The following is a 14,508-nucleotide window of genomic DNA, read 5'->3' on the forward strand; positions in this document are numbered from 1 at the left end:
TAGCTGGTTTTCTTTGTAGGTGGGGTAGAATAACTATATCAGTAAATGTGAAGCTTAGCCAGTATAAACGGTGTCCACTTTAGAAGAGCTTTGCTGGCATCATATGTTGGTATATCTATACCGGTAAAGTGCTCCTAGCATAGACATGCCCTTAGACATTTAGGAGCCTAAGTCTCACTGAAAGTCAATTTAAAGTCTCTTAAATTTTAAAGGAATTCAGGTACCTAAAGAGTCAGATAGATGCTTAGTGGGATTTTCAACAGTGCCTAGGCACTCTCAAGGAAATCATGATTTTTTAAAATGGGACCTAGGTTCCTAAACCACTTTAACACATTTAGGCAGATATTTGTATTTATTTCACTGCATCTTAAGTTTCTTATGATAAGTTTGTAAACAGGTGTTCATGTGAAATGAGGAAGAGCTATTTGAATGGCTGGATAAAGATAGAGAGCATTTTTCATTGTGGATGAAAGCCTGTAAAACAAATTTCACTAGACCTTTGAAGCCATGTAAATCCTAAAAGATAGTGGGGGGCTCTACTCTTAGGAAAGGCTGGCCTTTTAAAAAGTCATTTCCTGTCAAAAATTGCCTGGCTCTGTGATGATATCGGCAGCCTCTTCAAATGACCCCAAGGTCCTAATCTAACTCCCTTTGAAGTCAAGGGAGAAACTCCCATTGAATTCAAAGCAGGATAAGTTTGGGCAGAATTTTGCACATAATGAAGAGTTATCCTCATGATGCTTCTTCACTGACCAAGAAAATAGGTCAGTAGTTGTATGCCTAGACTTCTGAGATTGATGGCATGTAGCTAATTACCTATCCCCGATGAGCACATGTTCAGTATACCTACACACTGTAATACATTATTGCTTACTTAAACCACATAGTTTTTCTTTAACTTGGTGAAAATATTTAAAGAGAAAACAGAAGCTCTGCTGAAAGTCAGATTTTCATATCATGTGTAAACAGAGCCCCCTGGTGGAACACCATCTCCATTAAAACATTTTCAGAGGAATTGTGCAAACAGAATAGTCTGTGCTACTTACATAAATTATTCTACCCATTTTAAAATGCAAAGTCATTTGTTGATGATATTAATACAATATAAACATACTTTATATAAAACAGAGATCAATAAAACAACACTTATTGTACTCATCTTATTTTAAGTATACTTACCTTGGGGAATGCTGAAAGCACTGCAGTAAATTTAATTCAAGCAGGTAGTATACTTTTTTTTTTTTAAAAGATGTCCACTGTATTCTAGATATTTGCTACTCCCTAACATTTGGGGAACCTGATATTTATCTGTGATTGCTATATGCCCAGCACAATTGAATCCAGCACGGAACAGTATAATTGTTCATCTGATTTTTGTTAAATCTAGTACACATGGAATTTTCCCAACGGATTCAGATTAATCAGATTTGACCATATATGATTTGAAATAGTTAAAACAGTATCTACTTCTAACTTGCTTTCAAGTGGAAGGGAATTCTGGGTGTTGACTAAGGATGGGCAGACATTTCAGTGCTTTTTCCCTGGTGGTTTTTTTTTAATTGAGCTATGCAGCTGGGTTGGCAGAGGTTAGAAAGGCACCAACACCTACATGTTTGCTTTGAGATTTGAGTTAGATGGACTTTAAACGACCCAGAGGACATCCTCCCTAACTTCTCCTTTAATGCCCAGGAACTTCTGCCACCTTAAAGAGATTTGTAATATTGCTTTCTTTAAGTGATGATTTTGGATGCTCAGATTCACAGGCAAGTATTACCAGTAAATACATTCCATCATGCATGCCTATTTCTAGAGTGGTATTCATATCTATGGAGAAGTACACAGGAAATAATTTAGAGCAGTACTATTATGCCAGAAAACATATATGTAGGTATTTGGTGTAGCATCATTATACTGTTCATAGTTATAGTAAGGGTAGAGGTAAACTTTCAGAGTTTGTAGTGGGGTGAACCCCTGCTCCTGCCCTGAAGGGTTAAAAACAGCCCTGGGAAGGGGCTGTGGCTGGAGAAAGCAGCTTTTAGGGTGGGCTGATTGGGAGAAGTGGCTGCAGCTGGGGTCACACCCCAAACAGACTCAGCTGGCCCTATAAAGGCAGAGAAGCCAGTAGCAGATAGGAGCCTCCCTCTGTTTGTAGAGGGAGAAGGGTCTCTAGAGACAGAGTACCTGAGTAAAGCAGAGCTGGGGAGCTGTGGCCTAGCAGTGGGCCAACAGGTACTGGGGGTTGCAGAGGGCAGCCCAGGTGTAGGCCAAGGCAGCAGGTCCAAACCCTCCTTGCCAGTGATGAGTAGGCTGATACTGCAGCCTGCCCCAGGGCCTGGGGCTAGATGATGACTGGCAGTAGCCTTATACTGAAGTGAGGTGGGAATAGTGGGTGGGGGTTCCCTGGGGAGGGGAGACCCTAAGACTTAGGGGTTACTGCCAGGGGGCAGCACTCCAGGTAAAAGGGCACCAGGTCCCGGGAGGGACACAGGGGCAGAGGACAGGTGGATCACTGGCCTGCAGAGCGCACTCCAGAGCTGGAATGAGCTAATTGCCAGAAGTCACCAGCAGGAGGTGCAGCAGGGGTGAGTCTGCACATCTACAGGGTTTTAGTCAAAACTAGGTGGTATATACAATAGATCTTGTGCTGGCTCTCTGCACAGAGGCAGTTTTGATTCTCAGTGAAGGAATGTGATAAAAATTGTTACACAAACATGTATATGTAGGCAGGAGACTAACATCCTCATGAGAATAATGTGGCATGACTTTAGCCAGAGACAGTCTGTTTTTCCTGCTGGCTATGAGTGGCCCATCTGCTGGAGCCTACAGCTCCTCAAACAGGTTCCAGGATTTTCTGTGTTGTGATGTGTGTGTGTGTGTGTGTGTGTGTGCCTTATCTTGTGTTTCTTGTATAGTGTTCAGCCAAAGAGCAACTGAAGGGCTCTCTGGTATGAGCCAGTCTGGCGACCCATGGCAGTGCTGTCTCAAATAACACAAAAATGTATCATCTTTTCATTCATAGTTTTCAGAGCGCTTTCCAGGCATCATTACAGGTGGGAAAAACTGGAGAGGCTGCTTGACCTATGTCCAACTGCAAGTCAATAGTAAAGCTGGGAATGGAGCCCATTTCTTTTGACTCCCAGTCCAGTGCTTTTATCCACTGAACTAACTGGCAAGAATATGAAATATATATTTCAGTGTGGTATGGAATGTGGCAATTTCTCCTATAATTGTTGCCATCTCTTGCTGTTCTTTGAATAGAACCATGGGTTAGCATACGCCTTTCCAGACAGGTATTCTAATGAGGTAGTGTTGTGCTTGGAGAAGGTTATAGAAGTCTGATTTTGGCAGGTGACATTGTTGGGAGAGTGTTTATATATAATTTTGGATCTGTGGTCTGAGAGAATTGGACTAAGGGTCACTTCATTTCTTCTCCCATATAGTTTAGGTGGCAAGAGGGAAATCCAGGGTGAAGTCTAGGGTATTCTTAATGCTGGCAGGATGGAGAGGGAGGTTTTGGGTAGCATAGGGTCAGTTTAAACCACCAATCAACAAAAACTAAATCAATAGAAAATAACTCAGAAAACATGTGGTTCCTTCACATAAAACTGCCCATTCAAACCACTTTCTGTAAGAAATTGCCTACATGTGTCTGCGGGGGTGGGGGGACAGAAAACTTGGGAATTTAAAAAAAGAAATGTTCATGCCATTGCCATCTTGAGATGTAGACAAGTGGATGTGTTATTAAATAGAGAAAATCAATTTAACCGAGATCCTTGAGACTCACCAAATTAAACGTTAGGATTTAAAAGGTTGGCAACAAAGGATCAGATTAGTGTTCTCTCAGAAAAAGTTATAATTTCTCCAGGAGTGAGGTTTTTTCTTTCCCAAGAAGTAAAGAAGAGCAAAAATGCTTTGATATAGTTATATTCATAGAATATCAGGGTTGGAAGGGACCTCAGGAGGTCATCTAGTGCAACCCCCTGTTCAAAGCAGGACCAATCCCCAACTAAATCATCCCAGCCAGGGCTTTGTCAAGCCTGACCTTAAAAACCTCTAAGGAAGGATATTCCACCACCTTCCTAGGTAACCCATTCCAGTGCTTCACCACCTCCTAAAGAAAAAGTTTTTCCTAATATCCAACCTAACCCTTCCCCACTGCAACTTGAGACCATTACTCCTTGTTCTGTCATCTGGTACCACTGAGAACAGTCTAGTTCCGTCCTCTTTGGAACCCCCTTTCAGGTAGTTGAAAGCAGCTATCAAATCCCCCCTCATTCTTCTCTTCTGCAGACTAAACAATCCCAGTTCCTTCAGCCTCTCTTCATAAGTCCTGTGCTCCAGCCCCCTATTTTTGTTGCCCTCCGCTGGATTCTCTCCAATTTTTCCACATCCTTGTTGTAGTGTGGGGCCCAAAACTAGACACAGTACTCCAGATGTGGCCTCACCAATGCCGAATAGAGGGGAATGATCACGTCCTTTGACCTACTGGCAATACTCCTATTTATACAGCCCAAAATGCTGTTCACCTTCTTGACAACAAGGGCACACTGTTGACTCATATCCAGCTTCTCGCCCACTATAACCCCTAGGTCCTTTTCTGCAGAACTGCTGCCTAGCCACTCGGTCCCTAGTCTGTAGCAGTGCATGGGATTCTTCCTTCCTAAGTGCAGGACTCTGCACTTGTCCTTGTTGAATCTCATAAGATTTCTTTTGGCCCACTCCTCTAATTTGTCTAGGTCCCTCTGTATCCTATCCTTACCCTCCAGTGTATCTACCACTCCTCCCAGTTTAGCGTCATCTGCAAACTTGCTGAGGGTGCAGTCCACACCATCCTCTAGATCATTAATGGAAGATTTTGAACAAAACCAGCCCCAGGACTGACCCTTGGGGCACTCCGCTTGATACTGGCTGCCAACTAGACATGGAGCCATTGATCACAACCCTGTGAAGGTTGGCTCCAGTACGATAATTCAGGTGTGCAGAGCTGTGCTCTACTATAAGATCTACTCTACTATAAGATCACAAACAATAGTATGTGTATTTGTGCTAGATAATAAAGTTAAGAGGGGTACCAAATACTGCCAGTGATGGAGACGTGTGAGCTCCGGGTCTAGAAGACCTAGAGGGATAGAGCTCACTGGTCCCTCTATTGGGGAGAAGGGGAAAAGCCAGCTCAGACCAGCTTAGTTTACGTCCATTATGTTTATCCATAACTCCACCTAATAAGTTGCGTTGTTTGGCTGGAATTTGTTTATGCTGTGAGCGAATGAGATAATATTACTGTGCTCATGAGAAGGCACAGGAACTGGGCGGGTCAAGGGGTCACCCTGACTTTGAGTAATGACTTGGTTGGGTAACGAAGCTTGTCTGAGAAGCACAGAAGAGGGGAGAGGGCTTTGTCTGTTGGATGAGGAACTCTATTCTAGGAAGAAGGGACTCAGCTCAAGGCTCCTGTCTGGCTGTGGGTTCCTCACCTAGACATTCTGTGCCATGTATAGAGGACTCTGCAGTCTGCCATGTGTAGAAGACACTGGACAAGTGTAGCAGAAAAGGAGCAACTTTCCAGCAAGGACCAACTGGGCCAATAGTGACAAGGGAAGGGAACTGACTCCATAGTGAGGTCTGGCTGGATCAGTGGCAGTACTGAGCTGACTTCACAGGACCCTTGCCCATCTAGTTGGTGGAAGCAGGTGAAACCAGAGAACTAAGGTAGCTGCACATCGGAGTTGGACCAGATTGAACAGACCAGTGGAGGAGAGCCACTCCTGGGATCCTCTCGACTGCCATTGAGACTAGCTCAACCAGTGAGTGGAGTTTTATATGGGTGGGGTATGTGGTAAGAGAGAGTTCTGAACCTCCTTAAGCTGGATGTTTGTTATTTGGGACTATCGAGTGGACCAAACTCCTGATACACTGATATGGATTGTTCAGGTTCTTCTTTGCAAATATATACTGGTTTTTCATGTTGATTTTTACTGTTTTTCCCCTTCTCCGCAAATAAAGAGGATATTTGTGGATCCATGTCTCCAAAGGATTCTTGAGTCTTGCAAGTGGAAAACAACAACCTCAAAGGTTACCAGGAGGCTTTATTTTAATTTGCCAGAGCCTGAAATAAGAGCAAGGCTGTAGGTGGGGGTTCAAATTGTGGGGTTATTTATTTTAGAAATAACAGACAGAAGCCAACCATTGTTGTAGCTGGCAGAAGGGTTACACGTGTCTGGGGGGTTTACTGTGGCCTATCTATTCCAGATCTCCATCAGATTACCAAGACCACTTTTGCTATAAAGCCCTATACTAGTTATTACCAACAGCTTTTTCTACAGAGCCATACTAAGCATGTCAAGCTAGATGCTTGTTCACACCAGTATAAGTTTCAGTAACAGCCTGCATTTGGAAGACTTACAATAGCCACTTGGTGTATGATATTGCTGCAATCATTTACTGGAGGGAATAAAACAATCAAATTACCAGTGGAGACACAAGATACCTGTTAGCAAGCATTTTGTAGTGGATTTTCAGCTGATGTAAATCAACGTAGCTCCATATCAGTACATGATTTTGGATGGGGGAGGGGGAAATTATGGGATTTTTATACCTATGCCAATTTACATCAGATGAGGATCTGGCCCATTTAAAAAAATTGGCCATGCTAGTAGTGACTTTTCCCTGTGTCCACAGAAGTCAAATTATTTTATTGATATATGTTAAATTACACAGAAATAACTGAAAATGTGCTTCAGCTCCTCTCTGTAAAACTGGCATAACATAATAAAATTGATGTCAATCTTGGATATTATAGTTATTTCCTTGACTTTTAAATAGCACCTTTATCCAAAGATCTCAAAGGAGAATTAATGGCTGTAAAGGGCTATCTTGCTATTCCTAGTCTTAAATGTGAGCCAGCCCTATATACTGGGATAGGGTTTAAAGCTGGCTAGGCTGATGTTTTCCACAGATGGAGGTGCTGTGGCAGCTAGTTGTAAGAGGTCACCAAACAGTATCCTGTTTTCGAGCAGCAACCACGTTGTCATTTGTTTTTATCACTTCTTCATAGTGTATGAATGCAATGGGTGAATTGGAAAGAGGACTTTGTGGATGGGGAGGTGTGGGCAGGAGGAGGACAGAGTTAGGTTTTATGAAAGTATTAAACTAATTATTTTGTGAAGTTTTCACCTTATCTTCAAATTTCCTGGCTTTCTGTTTTGTTTTCTTTTTTTTGTTGAAAAATTTCAACGTTCTCCAAGTTTTTGCCCTTAAATTCTAACGGTGTAATGTATTTCCTGCTTTTACGCCAGTCTTTTTGTGTGGGTTGATAGCAATGAACAATATTTGTGCCCCTGCAATGGGGATGTTTATCCTACCTATCATCAGTCTTCAAAGCAGCCAAAGTGTCATGCCAACAGTTGAAATCTGTGACAAATGACCACACTCTGGAACATCTGGGTTTTGCTGCATAATTGCTAGAAAAAAATTATAAAAAATTATTTTTTCCACTGGGTGAACTAAATCAACTATTTTTAAAAGAAACAGGAAAAAAATCTATTATATGCAACCCATGCAGATCCCATTGTGAATGCATCTTCAGCAGTGTTCGACCGCTGGATCCCAGATCCACAGCATAGGCCTCTACCATTTGAACTACAGGAGTAATTGCTATTTTTAGTCTATATGACCCAGTCACTAGAGGAAGACATGATCCACTTTGCCAGTGGATTACACAACTCTTTGCTAGACAGCAAGAGAATATTGGAGATTGAGACTTCTGAGTCTATCTCTGGCTCTGGGAGAGGAGTGATACCTACTGGTTAGAGTTAGGCTAACCAACACACGTTTGGTACATTCAGTCTGAAAGGCCATGTGGCTCAGTGGATAATCTTGGCTTTGCCATGTTAGACATGTGAGTGGAATTCTGGCCCCACTGAAATCAATAGGAATTTTGCCATTGACTTCAAGGGGGCCAGTATTTCACCTCTGGATTCTATTTCTATTCTGCTGCAACTTCAGTGTTAACTTGTTTGTGAAATGGGAGGTACTAGTTCACTGCTTTCTAAGATTTGGGCTTAGTCACTAATAAAGGTTACAAAGTGTCTGGAAATGTAACCAGCAATCAAAGTGAGATTTGAATTCACTTTGTCCCTACACTTTAGCGTAGGGTGTTTGGTGGGGCTATCTATTGCTCTCTCGCTACATTGCCTGCCTTTGTGGAGGGGCTGAACAAGCAGACTGAATCCACCAAAATGCAGAACATCCCATAAAGTCCATGTGAGAGGTGATCTTTTTATACTATGAACTAGCAATTCTGTCAAATATAATCCGTCTTAATTAGCACATCTGGGCCATCTTCTTGCTATTTCTGCACCAAAGCTTGTTTCAAAGCTTCTTTGAAGGATTTTAAAAGTCCTTCAATCTGGCCATTTCACGTTAAGAAGCCTTCATACTTCAGAAAGTCTATGGAATCTAAAAGTAGCATTAATACTACACAGCACCCTGCAGTTTGTCTCCTCCGCAGTATATCCTGTGACTAACTCATTTGTTTGTTGGTTTTAAAATACTGCAGTGAAAAATTGACCAGAATTATGTAAACTTGGAACACAAGCTTTCTGAAGGCAGTGGTCCAATAGCACTCCAAATCTAGACTGTTTTTTAATATCCCGGTAAACTGCATCATCACAATGGAGTGTGGATTACCTGTGAGCAAAACACCAAGTCCATGTGTGTCTAGGTTCAGTCCTTGAGTCAGGACAGAGGGGTCCCAGTACAAATCAGAACTTTTAAAAAAATTTTATTCTGACTTCCTCATTTAAAACAAATTTTTAATAGCATGTGTATTGCCTGTACCCAAAAATCTGAAAATTTATGAGTCAAGGAGAATTCACAGACACTGCTTTATGCAGCAGGCCAATCTGAGACAGCATGTGGACAGAGAGACAGATATTGACCAAAAAAATTGCTTGAATAAATAATGAAGGGAGAAGGGGAGAAAGCTTATGTAAAAAAACCAAAAACAAACAAACAAAAGCTTAGCACAAAATACTAGACTGTATCCTTTTGCTGGCTGAAAAATGCTGTGATTCAGGTGATCAACATGAAAACTAAAAACATTTAAAAATATGATAGTTTATTAGGCATTATGGACATGCCTGCTAAAAATTGCAGTATGCTAACTGAACTTCTAAAGTATCAGTTGAGGTCAAGGATAAAAACATATATGTTGCTTCAGGAAGAAATAATTAAAATGTAGACTGCAAAGAAGCAAAACACAGCACTTTTGGACTGCACATCTGGATTTCTCATGAAGAGCAACTGTGACAGATGGCTGTGTCTGGACAGCTGATTTATAATTACATCTTACATTTCTGAAAGGCTATAACTGTGGGGGCCCAATCTTGCAATGTGCTGAATATTATCTTGAGAGGTACTTATCGTCCTCCCTGATCCTGAGTCCTGAATGAATGTCTAGTATGTCTGTCTTGGGCCTGACAGCTCCCACTTTGACTGATGTGGTCTGTTGCAAAAGCCCAGTTATGCTTTGATAGGCGTACTTCGGTCTAACAGCCCTTCCTGGGTTGCTGAGAGAGAATTGAGAGTAATTCACTAAAGGAGTTTGGTCTAGCCTGAGGGGATGTCCCCAATTTGAAATTGGACCTAAAATGTCACAAATAAGAAAGAAATATGATCTATTCTAACAAAGTACTCCAGTAACTGACTGAAAGTCATGCCAGATTGGGTCAGTGAACGAGGCTGTGGTCTGTAAAGGCATGTCTACACAGCAACTAGACACCCGACTCAGGCTCACAGGGCTCTGGCTTCGCAGCTTTTTATTGCTGTGTAGACTTCCAGGCTTGGGCTGGAGCCTGAGTTATGGGACCTTCCCACCTTGCAGGGTCCTAGATCTTGGGCTCTAGCCCAAGACCAGAAGTCTACACAGCAATGGAACAGCCCTGCAGCCTGAACCCCGTGAGCCTGAGTCGGCTGTCACAGGCCAGCTGTCGGAGTCTAGTTGCTATGTAGACCTACCCTAAAACCCACACACGATTTGCTCTGAACATTGGAAGGAGAGTGAGGCAGGGAACTGCAGAAATAGGAAGAATGGTCTTGTGGATAAAGCACTAGAAGGGGGCCCACAAAAACTCTATTCTATCCCTGGCCGTGCTACATGTTGAACTAGTCACTTAGGCCTGTTCTAGGCACCGTTTTTGTATTGATTTAACAATTTTGTTTTAGGGATGTGGGTTGTTTTTTTTTTGGTACCAAAATATTTAACTATGCACAACCATTAGTGTGGATACAGTTATACCAGTAGAAAGGTGCTTTAGCAGTATTTCTCTTCCCTTACAGCACTAAGCTATATGCACTTTTATATTGGCATAACTAGGGGAGCTGTGCCACTTTATTTATATCAGTATAGTTAAAGCTGTAAAAAAAAAAAATTGTGGACACTGCTGCAAATCTCTCAGTGCCTCAGTTCTCCAATTGTAAAATATTTTCCGGTCTCACAGTGGAAATTGTGAAGATAAATTGCTTAATGTTTGTGAGGCAGTCAGATACTCCAGCAATGAGCACCAGAACAAAGTTCACAAGGAAATAATTCCATATTCAGTGCCATGTTTGGATGTTGAAGAGCATGTAAATTATGGGGCCACATGTAATATGGAAATAAGAAATACTGAACATCTGCCTTATTCATTATGACCCATCAATTTGTGTGCTGAATGTGGCAGCAGTCTTATGGAAAAATATCTGATGATGTAATTATGCATAGTCGCAAGGGTGTAGACGTAACACTGCATAAACAACTTCAATTCTTTCATTTCCTAACTTTTCAGTGCTTGACTATTCAACCTTATAAAGTTTTCTTTTAGTGTAGGTTTTTTTGTTTGGTGGGATGGGGTGTTGGATATGGTATATACTGGCCAAATTCTCTGCTAGTATAAATTGGCACAGCTCCATTGGCTTCAGTTTACACCAGCAAAGAATTTGACCAATGTTTGTAAGGTACTTTTTTTTAATTAAAAAAAGTTGTGAGCAAAAACATCTCAATTACATGATTGTTAGCAAACAGGAAACATTTCCTTTAAAAATGCACATTTATACGCTGTCAAAATCATTGCACACAATAGCATTTAGTGTTTGGAACCATGGTTCAAAAAGAATCAGTGTATAGTCAGAAAGGATGACTGTTTTTCAAGACAGAATCATTGTGGTTATTGTCAGAATCCTTTCATGTCAGAGAAGTTATTTGTATATGGGAAACCAATAGTCAAAAATCATCATTGTGCTACCACAGGAAAGGGAGGTTAGATACCAGAATTCTTGCCTCGGACTTCAACAGGCCCTGTATATGTGGGCAAAAGTCTTGTACTTCAAATATTAAAGACACTAACACTTTAAGTGCTTCTGTTTTTTTCCCAAGGACACATGATTTATTGCTTCTTGGGTTCAATATAAAGACATAACCATAGAACACAGAATTGTCTTATTGTTTGCTCTTTTTGGTTTGTTGACATTCAGAGCATTAGAGAGACAATCCACGGGCCAGATTCCATAGTCCCATTGATTTGCAAAAAGTTCCTGCCACCTGTAACATATTTAGGCTGTCTCGGTGAAAAGCTGCAGTATCAAACATACACAGTTAGTCTTAAACTAATTTTTTTAACAAGCAGGAAGAACAGCACATGAGAACTTCCTGCAACTTGCCATGTGCAGGTTAGGAGAGTGCTGTTGTTTCTTCTAATACATTATACCACATAGTCATAGTAGTACAAACACTTTCATTTCTGAACTGAGAAAATGTGCAAATCAAATGCCCTGTCCCTCCCTTACACTGATATCATTCTGCCCATCAGGCTCTAACAGTCTGGGAAGAGTTTTTATTTCAGTAGTGTAATCAGGATCCCTCCACCTAATCCTCATGTATTATTTTGCTGTTTCCAATATAATGGATAATAAATATTCAATTGTCTAACTCAAAATCTGTTTTTTTGTCTTATTCCTGTCTTATATGGTTAATCAGGGCTGGCTCCAGGCCCCAGCATGCCAAGCGCGTGCTTGGGGCGGCATGCCGCGGGGGGCGCTTCGGCGGGAGGGCGGCAGGCAGCTCTGGTGGACCTCCCGCAGGCGCGCCTGCGGACGCTCCACCTGAGCTGCGGGACCAGCAGACCCTCCGCAGGCACGTCTGCAGGAGGTCCACCGGAGCCACGGGACCAGAGACTGCCAGAGCGCCCCCCGCGGAGTGCCGCCCTGCTTGGGGTGGCGAAATTGCTAGAGCCGCCCCTGCAATGGTTAATGAGGAATGTATGAATTGATTTTTGCCTACTTTTGAATTCACCCAGACTTTGTGGGTTCAGCAGATGGACTTGAATTCAAATGTCCTTGTCTGAGTTTACATCCTGCCTGTGAGTGATGAGAGGAACAGAGCAGAGGGGAAGAGAGACATCCAAAGGAGAAAATGAGGGGGAGAGCAGAGCAAAAACACAAATACAGGGTGACTTTGCAAAAAGGAGTAGGAAAGAAGAGAGAAGTGAATTAAAAAATTAACTGTATGGGGCTATATCATCCCCGTCTACAGAGAAACTCCCTGGGAAGAGGAGGTAGGAAACACCATGAAACTGGCTATACATAGTGACCAGGCCATTGCCCCTTAACATAAAAATGGTTTGAGGGGTTGCAGAATGGACAAACAAGCCATAGTCTCATGTGGGAAGAAAGGTCTGTTTGGAGCTGTGGACACCTTGTGCAGAGCAGGGGCCACCTCACCCAGCTGGCAGCATTGCTGCCCATGGGCAGCAGGTTATATATTTGTGTGGGGCCCGGGCCCCAGCAATATTCAGGGCTGGGTGCCCTGCTCCAGCAATAGTTGGAGCTGGGTCTCTTCCCGCCCCCCGGTCCTGCCTGGATCAGCCCCGGCCACCGCAGGTCTCCCCCCGCCGCCGCGACCCTGCCTGGAGCAGGTCCCAGCCCCCGCCTGCCACCCCCCCTCCGCCGCGTTGTGTTGCGTCCCTGCCTGACAGAACACAGCGCCTCTCCCCTGCCTGCTGCCCGGAGGGCTCCCAGCAGATTTGCTGTCTGCTGCCGCAGGGTCCTAGTGCCTGCCCTCCGCCAGTACTGGCAAGGCAGGCTGCCCTTACCCTGAGCCTCTCCAACCCCAAACCCTCAGCCCCAGCCAGAGCCCTCATTCCCCCCGCACCCTAATCCTCTGCCCCAGCCCTGAGCGTCCCCACATCATGAACCCCTCATCCACAGCCCTCACCCCACACTCCAAACCTCTGCCCTAGCCCTGAGCCCCCTCCTGCATCATGTACCCCTCATCCTCAGCCCCACAGTCCTCACCCTGCACTCCCTCCTATCCCCAAACTCCCTCCCCCTTCCCACACACCCCTTCCCAACCCCAAACTCCATCCCAAAGCCTGCACCCTTCACCCCCTCCTGCACACCCACCCCCAGCCCCAGCCCAGAGCCTGCACCCAGCACCCTTCCTGCACCCTAATCCCCAGCCCAGGATCTGCACCCCAGACCTCCCCCGCCGAGCCCCCTCCCAGAGCCTTAGGCAGGTGGGGGCGGAGTTGGGGGCGGGTTCTGGGCCCCACCAAAATTTTTACAAACTTGCCACCCATGTTGCTGCCTATGTATTTGTTGTGAATTGACTCATCTCTGACATTTAAGAGTTTGAAGGGGCACCATCAGTTCAAATCTGGCAGCAAATGTAGGCTTTCTGTAAAAAAAACTTGTATGGAATCTGAGACAAAGAGAAATGCTTTGCTCTTCTCTCTTATAATACTCCAATGGCTGAAGGTGGTATTTAAACACATGAATATTCCCCTCCAGTGTCTGCGCTCAAATATTGCAGCATTGAGCTAGGACATGACAACCTGAAAGTGAAATTGCTAGAAATGGCTATAAAAGTAGCCAGTTTTATTGCCTACAGTGAATGGAAATGGGCCAGCAGCATAAATGATGGAAAAAAATATTTTAATTTGTATTGTTTTTCTTACTATGGTGCTATGAGCTTCATGTTGGCAGCCCCCCTGCTTTTACTATGTGCCCCAGGAGTCTGTCCATCCAGCGCTCATTGCAGAATTAGGCCCTGAATCTTGCAATCCTCATTCATTTTTTATTTGGTCTTTATGCAGGCAAACTCCTATTGTAGTAAACCCCAGGCTTCCTTGCCTAAGACTAGCACTGTAGAGTGGTAAAATGGAAAGGTTTTTTTTAATTGTAAAAACATAACCAACTTGTCATTTATGCCACTTGTTCAGCATTAATTAGGGTTTGCCTATGTGAGATGCTCAAGGTTCTCCTACTGTGATTTTATGAAAGATTTTTAAAAAATTACAGGAACAAAGTGTTGTGGACACAAACTAATTTTTGCAAACAAACAAAAATAGTTTTTGGTAGGGTCACAGAGGTTTGATAGGTTCACAGAGCCTCAAATTGCACAAACCTTATGGATCTCCATTTAAAACAAGAACAATATAGTGATGCAATCATAACATTACAAATGAGACAGGA

At 43.2% G+C, this 14,508-nt stretch overlaps 1 protein-coding gene across 1 annotated transcript in view; it reads left to right on the forward strand.

Annotated features, from left to right (window-relative positions):
* The first annotated feature begins 2,177 nt into the window (after positions 1-2,177).
* The window catches only part of SLC9A9 (solute carrier family 9 member A9), a 342,765-nt gene continuing 330,434 nt past the window's right edge, over positions 2,178-14,508 (forward strand). Inside the window, exon 1 of the mRNA XM_039488401.1 lies at positions 2,178-2,229. The gene's annotated coding sequence lies outside the window, so the exon portion shown is untranslated. The remainder of the gene's footprint in view (positions 2,230-14,508) is intronic.

This window comes from Mauremys reevesii, linkage group 9, assembly GCF_016161935.1.
Source record: "Mauremys reevesii isolate NIE-2019 linkage group 9, ASM1616193v1, whole genome shotgun sequence".
Taxonomy (NCBI): domain Eukaryota; kingdom Metazoa; phylum Chordata; order Testudines; family Geoemydidae; genus Mauremys; species Mauremys reevesii.